The sequence below is a fragment of the Balaenoptera ricei genome, chromosome 14 (genome assembly GCF_028023285.1).
Source record: "Balaenoptera ricei isolate mBalRic1 chromosome 14, mBalRic1.hap2, whole genome shotgun sequence".
NCBI classification, from domain to species: domain Eukaryota; kingdom Metazoa; phylum Chordata; class Mammalia; order Artiodactyla; family Balaenopteridae; genus Balaenoptera; species Balaenoptera ricei.
The window spans coordinates 38,696,727-38,711,931 of NC_082652.1; the positions used below are offsets into that span (position 1 = coordinate 38,696,727).

General features: G+C 38.4%; 1 protein-coding gene across 16 annotated transcripts in view; it reads left to right on the forward strand.

Moving 5' to 3' along the window:
- Positions 1-15,205, forward strand: part of GREB1L (GREB1 like retinoic acid receptor coactivator) — a 264,851-nt gene that overhangs the window by 101,305 nt on the left and 148,341 nt on the right. The window contains exon 1 of one of the 16 annotated variants that reach the window (XM_059895622.1): positions 1,658-1,853. The exons of 14 other annotated variants lie outside the window; for them this stretch is intronic. The gene's annotated coding sequence lies outside the window, so the exon portion shown is untranslated. Of the gene's footprint in view, positions 1-1,657; positions 1,854-15,205 lie in introns of those variants that run through there. One more of the 16 variants, XM_059895624.1, reaches the window with a different exon arrangement.

Consider the following 15,205-nt stretch of genomic DNA (forward strand, 5'->3'; position numbering starts at 1 on the left):
GTGGGTTTTATTTTGTTTGGGGCTTTTTTTTAAAAGACTTTATTTTTTTAGAGCAGTTTTAGGTTCATGGGAAAATTAAGAGGAAGGCACAGATATCTCCCACATACACTGGTAGGTTTTCTTATCAAGGATTTAACTCCAAGGTTCATTATAGGAAAGAGGATATTCCTATTGAACTTGGACTTTTTAAAACTGAAGTATAGTTGATTTATAATATTATATTAGTTTCAGGTGTACAACATAGTGATTCAGTATTTTTAGAGATTATACTCCATTAAAAGTTATTACAAGATAATGACTAAAATTCCCTGTGCTATACACTCTATCCTTGTTTCTTATTTATTTTATGCATAGTAGTTTGTATCTCTTAATCCTCTACCCCTAATTTTCCCCGTGCCTTCCCTCGACCCTTTGGTAACCACTAGTTTGTTTTCTCTATCTTGAACTTGGACTTAAACTCAAGGACCTCATTGCTTTTTTACCCAGAGTGTATGGGAAGATTTGCCTGTCCCGGTCCTGCATCCTACACACCTGGCCTTGGGAAGCACTAATGGCCTATTACTCAAGTTCCATTCTAACCAGTTAATGTTTATTGATCTTGACAAGATTCTGTACAATATATAATTGGCAAACAAAAGTGATGGGGATTGATTCTTGGCTACCCTCCCTGCCCCCCAACCTCCGCTCCAACACACACAATCTTGTTGCAAAGACAAGTTGTTCACCAAAGAACTACTGACCAACAAAGTGGAGCTAGCTGTTGGTGATATGAGCCCTTGAGAGATTTGTGAGTCCTCGGCTGGTGAGGGAACGTTTCAGAGTCCCCTCTGGGCTGCTCGCCTGCCTTTCCAATCTGGCCCTCTCTCCTGGGTGACTTTTACTACCAGCTCATTCTCTGTTGACTTCCAGCTTCTCTACATTCAGACTCTGGGCTATATTCTATATTCCAATTGTTTAGAGTCTTTATCCACAAGGATTTTCCTAGGTCTTTATCCTGGATAGAGCTCTTTTTTCCTAGATCTTCAAAAGGATAACCAGTCCTGAACATAACCCTATAATTTAAGAAAAACCGAAACTAAGCCACTCTTTGCAGAACACGTGGGTCCTGGCTTTGGGCCACCTGTCAGTTGCGGTCCTTCACTGGATGAGGCAGGTCAGCTGGAGAAGAAGCCTCATGGTGGGTCAGGCAGTGGCAGCCTGTCCTTCTAACCATGCCCAGGGGAGCACCAATGAGCCAAGTCCCTGGCCTATGGGCTGGCCTCACTGTTTGGGGATTGGAAGGATAAACAAATATTTTCACAGGATGCGTCCAGAACTGAGTAGTCAAGGTCACTGTGGTGCAAACAGAACACATGGTGTCAGTGTGTCCCAGTGTCTGGGCTTAAGTGGCCTTTCTTGGCAGCATCTATAAAGAACACAGAGCATGCCGTAACCTCTGCTGTTGATATTGGGTGTCCTCTTACAGCTTAGTGAGATTTCTAGATCTGTTTCCATTTCACGTAGGTCACTTTGTAAGTGGAGCCAGGCTTGCATTGTCCTTGGTAGGGCCTTTGCCCAGCATGCCTTGCTCCTCTACTTGGAACTGACCCATGGTACTTTGGTTCATTAGTTCTACCCAAGGAAGTAGCAGGTACTCACAAGGAGCCTCAAATGGCCTTTGGTTTTCTTTCACAGATGGGAGTAAGAACACATAGACATACCTACATCTCTCTTTGAAAAAACTTTACTGGGATGAGTCTGAAAAAAAAATTTAAGGACTTTTTTGTAGTACTTTTTTCTTTGCCGCACTTGATTTTCTTGGATGGTGACACATGCAGTTCGGGGGGAGTTCTTTCCAGATAACCATGATGTAGGTAAGAAGTACTGAGTGACTGTTAGGATAAGAAGTATCAGAGTTTTCTTGTTTTTTAATGGGAATGTCCATCTACATACAGTATAGTATATAACGCTTTCTAATATATGTATGCTGTTGCATAACTTTGAGAGTTTTCTTTTTTGTAAGTAGACATCAGGCTAACTGCAAAGTTTTATCTGGCTTCAAAATCAGTGCCTTGTCATTAGTAAACTTCACTTACTAGTTTTAGTCAAGTCTAAGCTGCACAATGGTTGAATTGGTGACTATTATATTTGTTTAACTGCTGTAAAGTAAGTTTGCAACAATAGATGCTCACACTTAAATAGGCCTGTGGAGCATTGGGGCCCTATCAATCATGCAGAGATTTCCCTCCTGCTGTCCTTTCTGATGGACAATTCTGCTGATGTGGATATTCAAAAAGAAGGGATCAGGAAGAACAGATGATGGATAAAGACAATCTTCTGTCTTGAGAGGAAATCGGAGAAATCCTTTTAAGGAATTTCTTTGTCATGGTGTCAGAAGATTAATTATGCTCGTGTGAGAACAGCTTTCTCATTGGGTGAAAAGAGACATTATCCTTCTGACTTGTGACAGAAGATTTTCAAAGAAAGAGAGTTAAAGATTTCAGCTACTCTGAAATCTTCTTATTCTGTTGCCTTCTAAGCATCCTCCAGGACCGTTGGATTACATCCATGACATTGTGATACTCAACAAGTAATTAATGAATCAGGAATTTCTGCTTTAAGCAACTCCTCCTCCTGTTCCTCATGCAAATCTCTTCAGAGGCCTTAATACCAGAGTTTGTGCGTCAGATTTTAAAATAACATAATAATAGTACAAGTGATAACTTATTACAAGCTAGGAATGGCATCTTGTTATAGTAATGTAGAAGAAGAGACCCTGCAGTACAATGTAAAACTTGTATAACAGATTAATAAACACAGTTTTTAACTGGGCAAATAATTCTATAATCTGAAAAGGTATCCTTAAAAAAATCAACTCCTTATTGTATAATTTAATCTGCTTGTAAATAGTGATACTCTTTAAGATATTTACCTTCCTTGAAACCTCTCTGAGCCTGACAAATCAGTATTCAGAAAAACCTTCGAAAGTTAGAGACAAAATACATTGCATAAAATATTACAATAGTAAAATTGTTTCAGATAACTTTATTTTCCAGATAACTTTAAACTTAAAGCCTTTAAACTTAAAAAAAAATTGTTTCAGTGAAAGATCTTCCTTAAAATACATTACTTAATACTCCATCTTTTAAATAATGCACATTAACTTACTCAGGGTCCTGATTATAAAGACCTACAGTTGTGCTGCACTGAAATACAATGATGTCCTCAGTGACTGTTGAAGTATTTAGTGTAGGGTTGTTTGCCTCTACGCTAAATGGCCTGAGCAGCCATATTTTTATTTTTACTGTCTACTTTTAATAGATATGGAGTCTCTTCCCTTCAGATAAATTATTACTTCTCCTTGGAATCTGTGCATCATGTGGCTGGTAAACTGCTATTTGACTTTATACCTGAGGGTCGCCTGTACCTACAATACAAACCAGTTACATTCCTTTCATTACATTGCTGTAAATTTTTATTTTTCTCTTATTTCTGGTTACGTGACTGGTTCTAGGCTAAGTGGTTGAGGATTCCCAGAAGTCTGATGTCTGGAAGGAGGCATTACTGTGTACACACACATGCACGTACCCACATGTATACACATGCACATATGCATGTGTTTACTTACTAATTGTATCAAATATTGATACGGTGTATAATGTATTGTTTTAGAGGCTCTGTGAATGTGTGTCACCAGTGGCAGGCTTTTATATCCCAGCCTTAAGAATAGATCTGCAGTGACCATCTCACTGTAGACACTTCTTCCCTACCTTTCCTGGGACCCCAACACTAATGCTGTAAAATGGTAGCTACACCATGGTTTTAAATAAAAATCAACTACTAGATTGCATGGCAAAAAAAGTCTTTAAACTGAGCATTAAATATTAGCTGATGTTAGTAATTGTAAGTTTTGTAGTAACTGTAGTAATTGTAGGACCAGATTCAGATCTTTGTGAGAGTTCATAGCCAAGACTAAGTGAGTTTTATTTTAATTCACACTTGATAGTCATACTTAGATGAATAGATTTAAGTTCAAACTTTGGGATTCTTGACTTTCAGGCAGGATCTAAAATTTGAGGTATTACCAGTCTATTTTCAGTTTGAATTTTTGAAGCTGATAAACCAAAGTGATGATTTTCTTGAATACATATGTTTAAGAAACAGTTCTAAGAAATAGAAATCTGGGGAGTAGATGGAATACCTTTTCTCCTTCCTTTATAAAGAGAATATTTTGTGTTTTGTCTTTCTGAAAGAAAAATCATTCTGTTATGCCACTCTTGCCCTCTCTTTTAGCAGGATGAGTTAACCTTTGAGAGGGCTTTAATTAAAACTGGAGATAATTCATCTCAATGACATAGAACATTTGAAGAAAAAAAAACCAGTTTACTAATTAATAAAATATAGCCAGTTATGTTTCTCTCTGTCTTTCTGACCCTGCCATTAAAGGAGAACAATCAATTCAGCACCACCAGCTGCATAAATTCAATGGAAAAGAACTTCAGGTTTTCTCCTTCCTAAACCCTTGCTGAGTTGTTCTGGCAGTACATAAAAGTGGGTCATTTGTACCTAAAATACTTTACTGATGCTCCATTAATCTTAGTGATGTTGTTCTTTTTTTTCCTGCCAGAAGTGGGATGAGGGGATACTATGGGGGAAGGAGAGGAGGTCAGCTTTTTAAAAAATGGATATGTAAACAGATAATAAGGGAAGGTCACTTAATATTTTATAGCCTGGCCTTTTTGATAATGAATACATGATTGAAATACTAATGATTGTTTTGTGGCATATTTTATATTATTTATTAGTAGCATATCATACTTCAGCATTAAGAGGAATGTTTCAACAATTTGTGAAAAAGATAGCGTGTGTCTTTGCATATATACCAAGAAGATCTTCAGTTTAGAAACAAATGATGTGCCAGACCAAATTACTGTGAAAAGATAGATGAATCAAGGACAAAAGATGTTTTTCTCTGGATATTTGTTTTCAATGTGAAAGCTTTATCACTCTGCTTCTTGTACACAATGATTAAAAGGGATAATAGACTAAGACTTGAGAGTTTCTCAACTGTTAGATGTTCAAATGAATCTTGTGAGACCTTGAATAAAGTCTCTATAATGTGCTTTGCATTTCCTAAAATAATTTCGTTAATAAATCGTTTTCCATCTAAACAGAGAATGCTAGATGAGCAAGGCTGCCTTGACCTCCCCTCTTGATCTTCTCTGTAGATTGGCAGGTTTCAAAGGTTAAACTAGCTATAGATGAAGTGTAATCATTAGTGACTTGGCTTCTTTCCAGATCCCTCTGGAAACTGCAATAGCCAACTTTGTTCATTTATTAAGAAAAAAAAAGAGAAGTCATTCCATGAGCAGTTTGGAATGGGAAGCAGGCACTGTCTCCTTCCTTCTTACTTAAATAAACAAGCTAAATGGAAAAATAAACTTAACTTCTTCGCATCTGGTACAAAGCTTCCTCTTTCGTTGAAAGTTCACATGCTCCCTTTGCCATGCCTGGTTGTGTGAATCAGGTGTCTTCCTTCCTTCTGTAAAGTGACTTGTGTCACTATAATAAGGAAAGACCCTGGCTGCTCTCACAGTCCAAGAACATCATTATATAGAAACAAACAAAATAAAGCCCTCAGCACTGGGAATGACATCAGATGATGTTCGACCCAAGCTCCCACATACCTGTTAGTAGTAAACTGACAGGACCTTGTGACAGTGATAACGGCCAGAAATCCAAGTAAGCAAACAAATTCTGCTGGGTACCCCTTACATTGAGTCAGATTATACTTATTTGTGTGCATGAGCTCAACTTCATGTGACTAATTTTTCCATTTGTTTCCCTTTATGGCATACACCAACTGTGGCGAGCAAGTTGTCACAGGCAGCAGTACCATGATTTCTGAGGCACACTGGCATTTACTAACCACCAGGATACTGTGGGTGGTCAAGATTTATCTTTGCAGATTCCCCAGTATGTCTTTTTATTCCCACCTCCACCCTCCTGTGCTCCTGGACCACTTTCTGAGGATTTCTCTTCTTTCTGGCTTTCTTTCTCTAATGAAAGACTTTAATAATTGGTATTTAATAATATTGCAATTTTTCTTTTCTTTTATTTTATTTTATTTTATTTTATTTATTTATTTATTTTTTATTTTATTTTTGGCTATGTTGGGTCTTCATTGCTGCGCGCGGGCTTTCTCTAGTTGCGGTGAGCGGGGGCCACTCTTCGTTGCGGTGCGCAGGCTTCTCATTGCGGTGGCTTCTCTTATTGTGGAGCACGGGCTCTAGGGTGCGCGGGCTTCAGTAGTTGTGGCACGTGGGCTCAGTAGTTGTGGCTCGCGGGCTCTAGAGCGCAGGCTCAGTAGTTGTGGCGCACGGGCTCAGTTGCTCCGCAGCATGTGGGATCTTCCTGGACCAGGGCTCGAACCCGTGTCCCCTGTGTTGGCAGGCGGATTCGTAACCACTGTGCCACCAGGGAAGGACTAATATTGCAATTTTTCTGTTTAACTTTTCCATGAAATGGGAGTATCATTTGCAGCCTCCTTTACCTCAATGCCACAGACTTGATGCCTCTTATTTCATAGTTGAACATTCCACAATGTTCTTTAGAAATATACCCTTCATCTAATGCAGAATCCAGTCATTACTTAAAGTTTGGTTAGAAGCCATTTTGGAAGGAAAAGTGGAATACAAAACCTAGAGGAGTTGGGTTTTTTCCTTTGGATCCTAAGCATAATATTTTATCCCAATGATGTTTATGAAGTTTTATGAGAACAATACTTCCCAGGACATTGTTGGGATTCTTTTATTTGTTTTCAGTGTTACAATTGATTGATTTTTTTTTTTTTTTAGGTATTATAGTTAAAAACTTAGTGGATAAACAGTGTTTATAATTTTTATTTTTAATGCTCTTGTTCCCTGCTAGGGCCAGCCTGAAAGGAAATGGTAAAGGTCAAATGCCACCGGCATCCAAGTAATGGTGGGCCGGGTGGACCTGATGATTATCCCTGGGGCGAGTTTTTGTTGTCCTGGCAAAATGGCCTTTTCTAACTCTCTTCTGCCCTCAGGTACCTCCTCTGAGCATAACCACAGAATGGCAAGGGGCTTAGCAGGAACCATCACTAGTTTGTTTCCATTTTCCAAAGGAGGAGATTGAAGCACAAAGCAGTCTAATATCCAGCCCTAAGATCAGGCAGCAAAGTTTTAAATTTTCTTTTCAATGTATTTGGCTAACTGTTACAAGTAAGCATCCTGTTTAACAGTCATACACACTTTTGATCTCTTTTCTTATTCAAATAAGTAGTTTTCAAACTCTAATGTCATAGAATCATGTGGAGTTAGGGTTGCCTATTTGCTAAATCTGGCAGTGCTTTCTAAAGGGGTGTTCAAATTCAGATTCCTCGATCCTTCCCTAGAACCAGTGACTTGCAAATCTCTGAGGGAGAAGATAAGGAATGTACAGAGTAAACATGTTCTTCAGGTGATTCTGTTGTAGTCCTTGAACTAGACTTTGTGAAAAACTCATCTAAAGGATTCTGAGCTTAAAGGGTGTCTCAGTGGCCACACTGGTTTCATCAGGAAAATCAGTAGTCAATCCAACTAGGTTTTCTATTTTGTTACATTCGGGTCAAGTGTAGCCCATGCTGCAGCAGCTGCTGAAACAAAAGGGAACATCCATTCTGTTCTTCCTCACTGTGCCTCCTGATTTTTCGTTCAGCACTTTCTACCACGATCACCATCTGACCTGCAGAATGACCTTCAGAGCCTCTCTGGGCCTCCAGGTCAGCAGGACTGATTCATTCCACCTCACTTGGCTCTTGGTTGCCTCTATCCATAGCTGTGATCACTTTTCTCCATGCTTTTTCTTCCTAGGATTCTCCATAGTTTCTTTACTTTATATCAAAAATAAAGAGCACTTTGCCTTCCAACTAGGCCATTGCTCCACATTCCTCGGGTCCATTATATGTATTACCTCTCAACAAAGATTTTCTCAGGGTAGGTAATAGAATGAAAGGTTATAAGGGAGAGTGAAGATCATATTCCTTGATGAAAAATTGTCATTCTGGGTTGTTTTAAATTTATCTTATTAGAAAATTTGATGATTAAAAAAATGTAACTAGTAGAGTCAAAATGTACTTAATTGTGTAGTCATATAAGAGTGAGGTAAGAATCCCCCCCCCTTTTTTTTTTAGTCTGACTTCTGTAGTAAACCAGGAATAACTTTTAAAATTGTTTTAAAATCTAAAGCAATTCCTTATGGATGTCATTCTAACCTCAGAATTCTCTAAATAGGGATTTTCACAATTTGTATAAGTAAGCTCATGTTTAACCAGCTAAAATTTGTTAGTTCTCTCTTGAGTTTTAATTAACAATTTTGATAACAGTTTGGGCCATTTCATATATTCTCTTCTGTTGCTATAGAGAACACAGTGTGACTTAGCTTGAAGAGCACGACATATAGGGTTTAAAGATTGTAGGTTTGAATCTCAGGGCTGCAAATTTTCTCAAACAAATTACTCAATCTTTCGGAGTCTGTATTTAATGAATATAGTATGTATCTTAGCATGTTACTGTGAGGATTAAATGAAGTAAAGTGTATCCATCTTCCCTGTATAGTTCTGAGGTGTTGTTTAGAAATTTTTGGTTAATTTAGTTGTTGGTTATATCTAATGACAATTAGGAAATCTTTCTCAACCTGAGACCTAGACAAGATTTTAGGCAAGGTCTATTATTTTCATGAACTTTTCTTTGGGCAACCTAAAATAATCACATTCTTATAAAGATCTGGAGCCTAGGACATTACAATTGGGTTTTACTTTTGTTCTCATTGCCTTTTTTACCAATAAAAGATACTTTATTGATGAACTTCAAGGGCAGTATATCCCTCTGGCAACTACCCTAAGTGGCATGGGTTTGTTGGATTGTATTTTTTTTTACTTCCTTTGCTTGCTTCTAAGATCTCTCTCAGTTCAGCCCATGCTCCTTACCCCACCCACAGGAGCTGATGATAAAGGAATGTAATGTGGTCTCCACCAGCACAACCCCTCACGTAGCAGCACAATAGGAAAAAACATTAGTTCTGGAGTCAGAGGACATGCATTTGAGGACATCCACCAGTTTGGCTATTTATGAGTGTGGTGATCATATAGAGATTAACTGAGATAATATACATGCATGAAAGAACTCTGAAGCATTATTCTTCCTATGGTTAGGGATTTATATAAGGAAGGGTATTAACATTTATTATATGCCTGATATATGCCAGGTGCTTTGCATATATTATCTTCTCTGTTTTAACCCTATGAAGTAGGAGATATTATTCCCATTTTGCAGAAAACTAGCCTCAAGCCACATAATTGTAAAGTATTATAGCAGAGCATGATTTGAATCAGATTTATCACTCACCACACTGCCTCTCTTTATTGCTTTAGGAGCAGCACAGGTCAGGCCTTCTTGGTCCTGCCTCCTGAGTATCAAGGAGAGAGGGAAGGCGTAGATGAGAAAATGAAGGAGACTCTCCATGTATGCAGTCAGCAAATAAGGAGCCATCTGAGAAAATACACTGTCACTGACTTGACAGGGTCCTCATCTACTACAACCAACTTGCAATGTGGCTCAACCACAAGTCCCTTTATCTCCCTACTTCTTTTTTCCTCTGTCAAATAAGGGGGGTTGGCTGATTATTTATTTGTGTAAATATTATAAGAATTTTAAACCTTACTATAATTTTATTATGATGATTACATAATGTTTAAACCTACAAGAGTGGGGAAGCCAAAAAGCTTTTCGGAATTCAGACTCATGGACCTTTTCCAATGTTTTTCCACTTGAACACAAATGAAGTCAAAAGTTTTCACCTGGCCTAAAAGCCTCAGGTGATACCAGCCCATTAGGTGTAAACTGTTTACTTCTGTGTCTGTGCAGCTTTGCTTATGACCCTATTAGGGTCTGACAAAACACTGGGAGCACCTCTCAAAGGGAAAGTGGGAAAGTGGGAGCTGAGCTGTTTTTGTTTTTGGTGAGGGGTTGATTATTATAATCAAATAAAACCGACGATGAGCAGTTAATTTTCAAAAAATAAAATTTACAGGGAAAAGTTATCATTATTATATCTCAATTTTGGCTTTAGGATTTTAGGACTGTTTAAATTATCAGAACCACTTTTGCCCATCTGCTTACCTGCTACTGATAAAGGGGGTCTCTAAATACATTTGTACAATTTCAGACTGATTGATGGTCTGAACACCTGAAAATGTTGAGTGTAAGGCCATTTTGTCTAATCTTACACATATGTGCCCATGTCTCTTTACAGGACTTTCAATAAGTAATTGTTTCTATTTTACATCAGTGTTATTAGTCTTAGCAATATGGATTCTTTAGTGAATAAAATGGCAAACAATAGTGGAAGTTATTAAATATATTTAACATAATTTCTTAATTGCCCCCCTGTCCAATAAGAAAACAAATAACAGCAAATCTCAGCCTTCTCCACATGGAAGTAAGTTTTCCTTTCACATTTTCAAATTTAAGTATCTAAATTGCATCTGAGTTTAAACTTTGCAACAAAAGCGAAACAAGCATGTAAAGTGATGGAAAATATTCAGGAAATTGTACCATGGCCTAATATTTTGTTTCTTTTCTTATTGACCATTCATACCCCAAAATTGTTACATATTTTCTTTGTAAATGAGGTAACAACGTGGAAGAAAAGTCACTTACAGTTGGAGAGATTTGAGCTTTTCTAGCTGGTATTTAAAGTAGCACTCGTAAGTATAGTGGTAAAATTGAAATGATGTGTACAACAAATTTTAAAGTCATTATAGCCCTTTAAAATGTCAGGAAGAGTAAAAGGGAAAAGGCCCATGTGTCTGGTTCATGAATTTTGGTCATGAACACGTATTCAAGAACCATTTTTTGAACTCTGTTCTTCTAGGCCTCACTGCCTCAAACGCAATTTAAGTGGAATTATTTTCTTTAATAATTACTCTTAAGTACCTGATGATCTAATGAAGACAATTTCTTAATGTGTCAAAATGAGTTCTTTGTATCTTACTTGAATCTTTTGTTGTCTTAAGCTAATCTGCTTTAGGGTTCTTAAATCCAGGCATTTTACAATGCAGGCTCTAGCAATGGCATTCATTTGGAATGCTGCCTTTTGTTTACTAGCTTTCCCAGACCCTCACGGCTTCCTTTGGTCATCTGGTGTCTTCACTAATGTGATTGGTACTCCTAGGCTCTGCAGGTAGCCCTGAGCCTTTATATGTGGGATTTACAAAGGGACTCACCACCCTGGCTGCTAATGAAGGGAGCCATGGGGATTTTGTTTTGTTTTTTTCAATCTGTCTTCCAAAAGAGTGAAGGAAAATTGTGTTCTGGGTTTGCTAATTCTCCTTGTTTTCCGTTTACTTTAATTTTTACAATTGATTTACTAACTGTGGTGCAAAAATACAAATTTTTTTTTTAGGAGTCAGAATGTTTCATCTGCCAGCCCTTCATGCTAATCACTAGAATTGTTTATTATCGAACCTGGAAAGAACAAAGTGGGGCCTCTGTTTAAACTCAACCAACTGGCATTTCAGCTTCATCTGTTTTTGTCTTTCAGGGATTTTTGACCAATTTGGTTGTTTAAAAAAAAAAGTATATGATTAGGAGCCTTGGTTTCTAGTGCCAGGCTTGCCATTTAGTACTTCTATAATCTTGAGTCACACTCTTTGATTTCTCATCTGAAAAAAAAAAAAAAGAAAGAAAGGAAAGTGTTACCAAAGTGCACATGAGATCCAAGATGATGTTTCATATTTTTCCAGCTTTCTTCTCTTTTTATTACCAAAGTGCCCTTTTATTTGATTTTTGGGTAAACCTACATTGAAACACAAATGTGCATCTGATAAAATGTTTTAACCAGTGGTCAAATCAATAATTAAAAATAAAGTGTCAATGTCTTCATTTTAGAAGTAATATGCGTTGTAGATTATAACCCAGTTTTATAGGGAGAGAGATTTATTTGCCCATTTTCCGATGGTAAAACATGGAGCCCGCGTTTTAACTGCATTTTATAAGGCAGTGGTTCTCAGGTGTGGTGTAAAGGTCTTCCAGGGGTCATGGAATCTCTGGATTTTAGAATGAGAAGGGACATCAGCAATCATCAGGTCCAATCTCTTGAGTTTTACTAACAAGGATTCAGGAAGCCAAGAAATGCTTAGTAACTCATCCATGGTCACAGAGCCTAAAGAGCTGCTAGCAGGGCCCACCCGAACTCCAAAGACAAAATGGCACGTACTAGGGTGGAGGCGTCCTAATTACCTCTTGATGAAAAACAGAGAATGAAAGTTTGAAGGGAGAGACTGTTTATTCCAAGTCTGAAAACTTAAAAATCACTGCTTGATAGTAATAGACAGTTGGTTAGTTTCTACATTGAGGTTTACAGATTAAAGTTTTTCCAATCTCACAAACGTTTAATGAGGACATACTGTGCGTGAGACAGTTCCTGCCCTTAGAGACTTTATAGTCCAACCTGTAGATAAAACAAGTATACACACAATGCTTTGCAAGTTGCTAGGAATAAAAACGATTTTTAAAAAAGGTTTTCCAAGTCTCCAAGGACTTTTTGAAAATTTCAAAGTCCAAAGGGGAGATGGACTTACATAGAACCTGACAGGTCAAGTGTTCATTAGCAAGTCAATTCAGGGTGCTCTGGGAACTCACAATGGGAGAAAAGAAAGAAGCTAGTAAAATAATGAAATTTTGGCAAGTTTTCCTATTCTTGAGTTAGTGATTGCTATGGTAGAAAATCCTCCCACCGCTCAGATTGATATCCCTATAAATTTGTTTTCCCTAACTCTAAATACAACTTAATTATACCTTTGACTATCCTTGACTGAGTCTGTCTCCTTTTTCTTAAGTAATTATTTCAAATCTACTCCATTCTCTTCAAGCCTCTACCCAACTGCCCTTTTCTCAGCAGGCTGCTCCTCTCACTTCTAGGAGCCCCTAAAGAGTCCTAGTAATTGCCTTGACTTCAGCTGACCTCTAAGAACTAGTGATGCCAAGTGCTTTATCTCCAACCTGATTCCCCCTAAACTTCAGATTCATCTATCAAATTACTGCTGGATGTCTCCATTTGGATATTTCACAGCCATCTCAAAATCAATATTTCTAAGACCTGAGTGCCCCACCTTCCCTTCAAAACCTCATCTTCCTCCTCAGAGTGCCCTTAATCAGAGAAGACACCATCATCCTCCCCAATTTGCATTTTAGAAAAACTATTTTGGCCAGAACATGCCAATGCTGAAAGAGTGTCCTAGTTAGGAGGCTGCAATAATCCAAAGCATTGTATTGCTTGTCATACTATTTAATACATTATATGTAATTGCGTGAGAGATAACTTAGTCAAGTGATTAAAAACATGGCTTTGAAGTAAGATGGCTCTGGGTCTGATTCCTGACACCACCACTTATCAACTAGCCATGTGATCCTGAGCAAATGATTAAACTTTATAAGACTGGGTTACCTCACCTGAAAAATGGAGACAATAATAATACTAATATCTTAGGGTGTTCTGAGGATGAAATGAGATAGCACTTACGAAGCTTTCAGCACTGGTATCCCTAACTAAAATCTACAAGGACAAAGACCATTTCTAGCTTGTTCACCATTGTATCTGCAGGACCTGACGTGTAAAAGGCACTAAATAAATATTTGTTAAATGAATACATGAGGTCATGGCATGCCTGAATTGAAGCACTAACAGTGGAGATGGAGAAAAACAATGCAAGGTAGAGACCTAAGCTTCATCCTGATTTGCTTGCCCATGTCATTAGTCACCAATTCCTAATGATATAATTCCTAAGTATTTCCTAATAATTCCTTAGGAATTATTTAATTCCTAAGTGTTTAATTCCTAAGTATTAACCCTACCATCACTGCACCCATGCAGGCATCATAATCTCTCCCCAGGACTATAGTAGAGGTTTCTCAACACTCTCACAGCATGCTGTTTTGCCTCCTCATGATCCCCTTCCAGCCTGACACTCGAGGAATCTATTCAAAGCCGAAATGTGGAACATATCATTCCTTTGCTTAACACCCTTTTGTGTGGCTATTTTTTATCTACAGTATCCAGTCTCAACTCCTCACACTTGGGCCTTCAATACATTGTATGTAATTGCATGAAGGATAACATGGTCAAGTGATTAAAAACATGGCTTCCTTTCCGCCCCCTCCCTCTCTCCCACTTGGTAGTCTAGTAATGCCAGATTGGTCTTGTCTTTTGTATATACTGTGCTATTTCATGCTTTTGAGAGGTGTTTGCTTATTTTTTCAACACCCTTCTCTCCTATATCAGTTAGGATTACATTTGTCTGCAAATGACAAGATACACTAAACAGCAAGCTAGACGTTTATTTCTTTCCCACATAAAGTTTGGAGGTAATTGTCTAAGGCTGATAAAGCATCTCTGCTGTCTTCAGGGACCCAGGCTCCTGTCTTGTGGTTCTGCCATGTATGGGTGGCTTCCATCCTGTGCCTCTCTCCCTTCTCTATCCCTTTTAGAACCTTATTCCACTAATCATCTCCTCTCTTCTGTACTGTCACCTCTCCCTTTTCTTTGAGGGAAGAGTCTCCTCCTACAAGCATCCCTCCTTCTAATTACTCTTCCCTGCCATTTTACATTTCCTACAGCTGCCAACTTATTTCCATCCTAGTTCACCATACTTCTTGGAAGAGTCATTGCTATATGCCATGGCACATTTTCATTCTTGATCCTATTTGACCTCTCTTACCTGTTGAAACTGTTGACCACCTCCCATTTCTCCAAACCCTTTTGTCCCTTGGCTTTCACAACCCCGTTGGTTCCTGGTTTCCTTCCTACTGCTCCTTCTCCACCTGCTTTGCTGGGTTTTCCTCTTCCTTTGCTTGACAGTGAAATGACGATGTTTCTGGGGCTTCCCTCATTGACCCTCTTACTCCACATGCTTTCTCTACAGCGGCAGCCCCTAGGAAATCTCACCAGTACTGCTTTCAGTTATCTGTATGGCAGCTGTCTGTCTCCAGGATCTGTCTGTTCAGTCCCCACTCCTGAGTCCCGAATTTCTAACTGCCTACTGAAAGGGCCCCTCCTCTCGGTTCCTTCTGCCCTGATTGTGGGCAGTCTCCACCACCACTTCCTAGACTCTTGCAGAACCTTTTATCTGGTCTCCAATCCAACTTTCCTGATCTCTAATCCA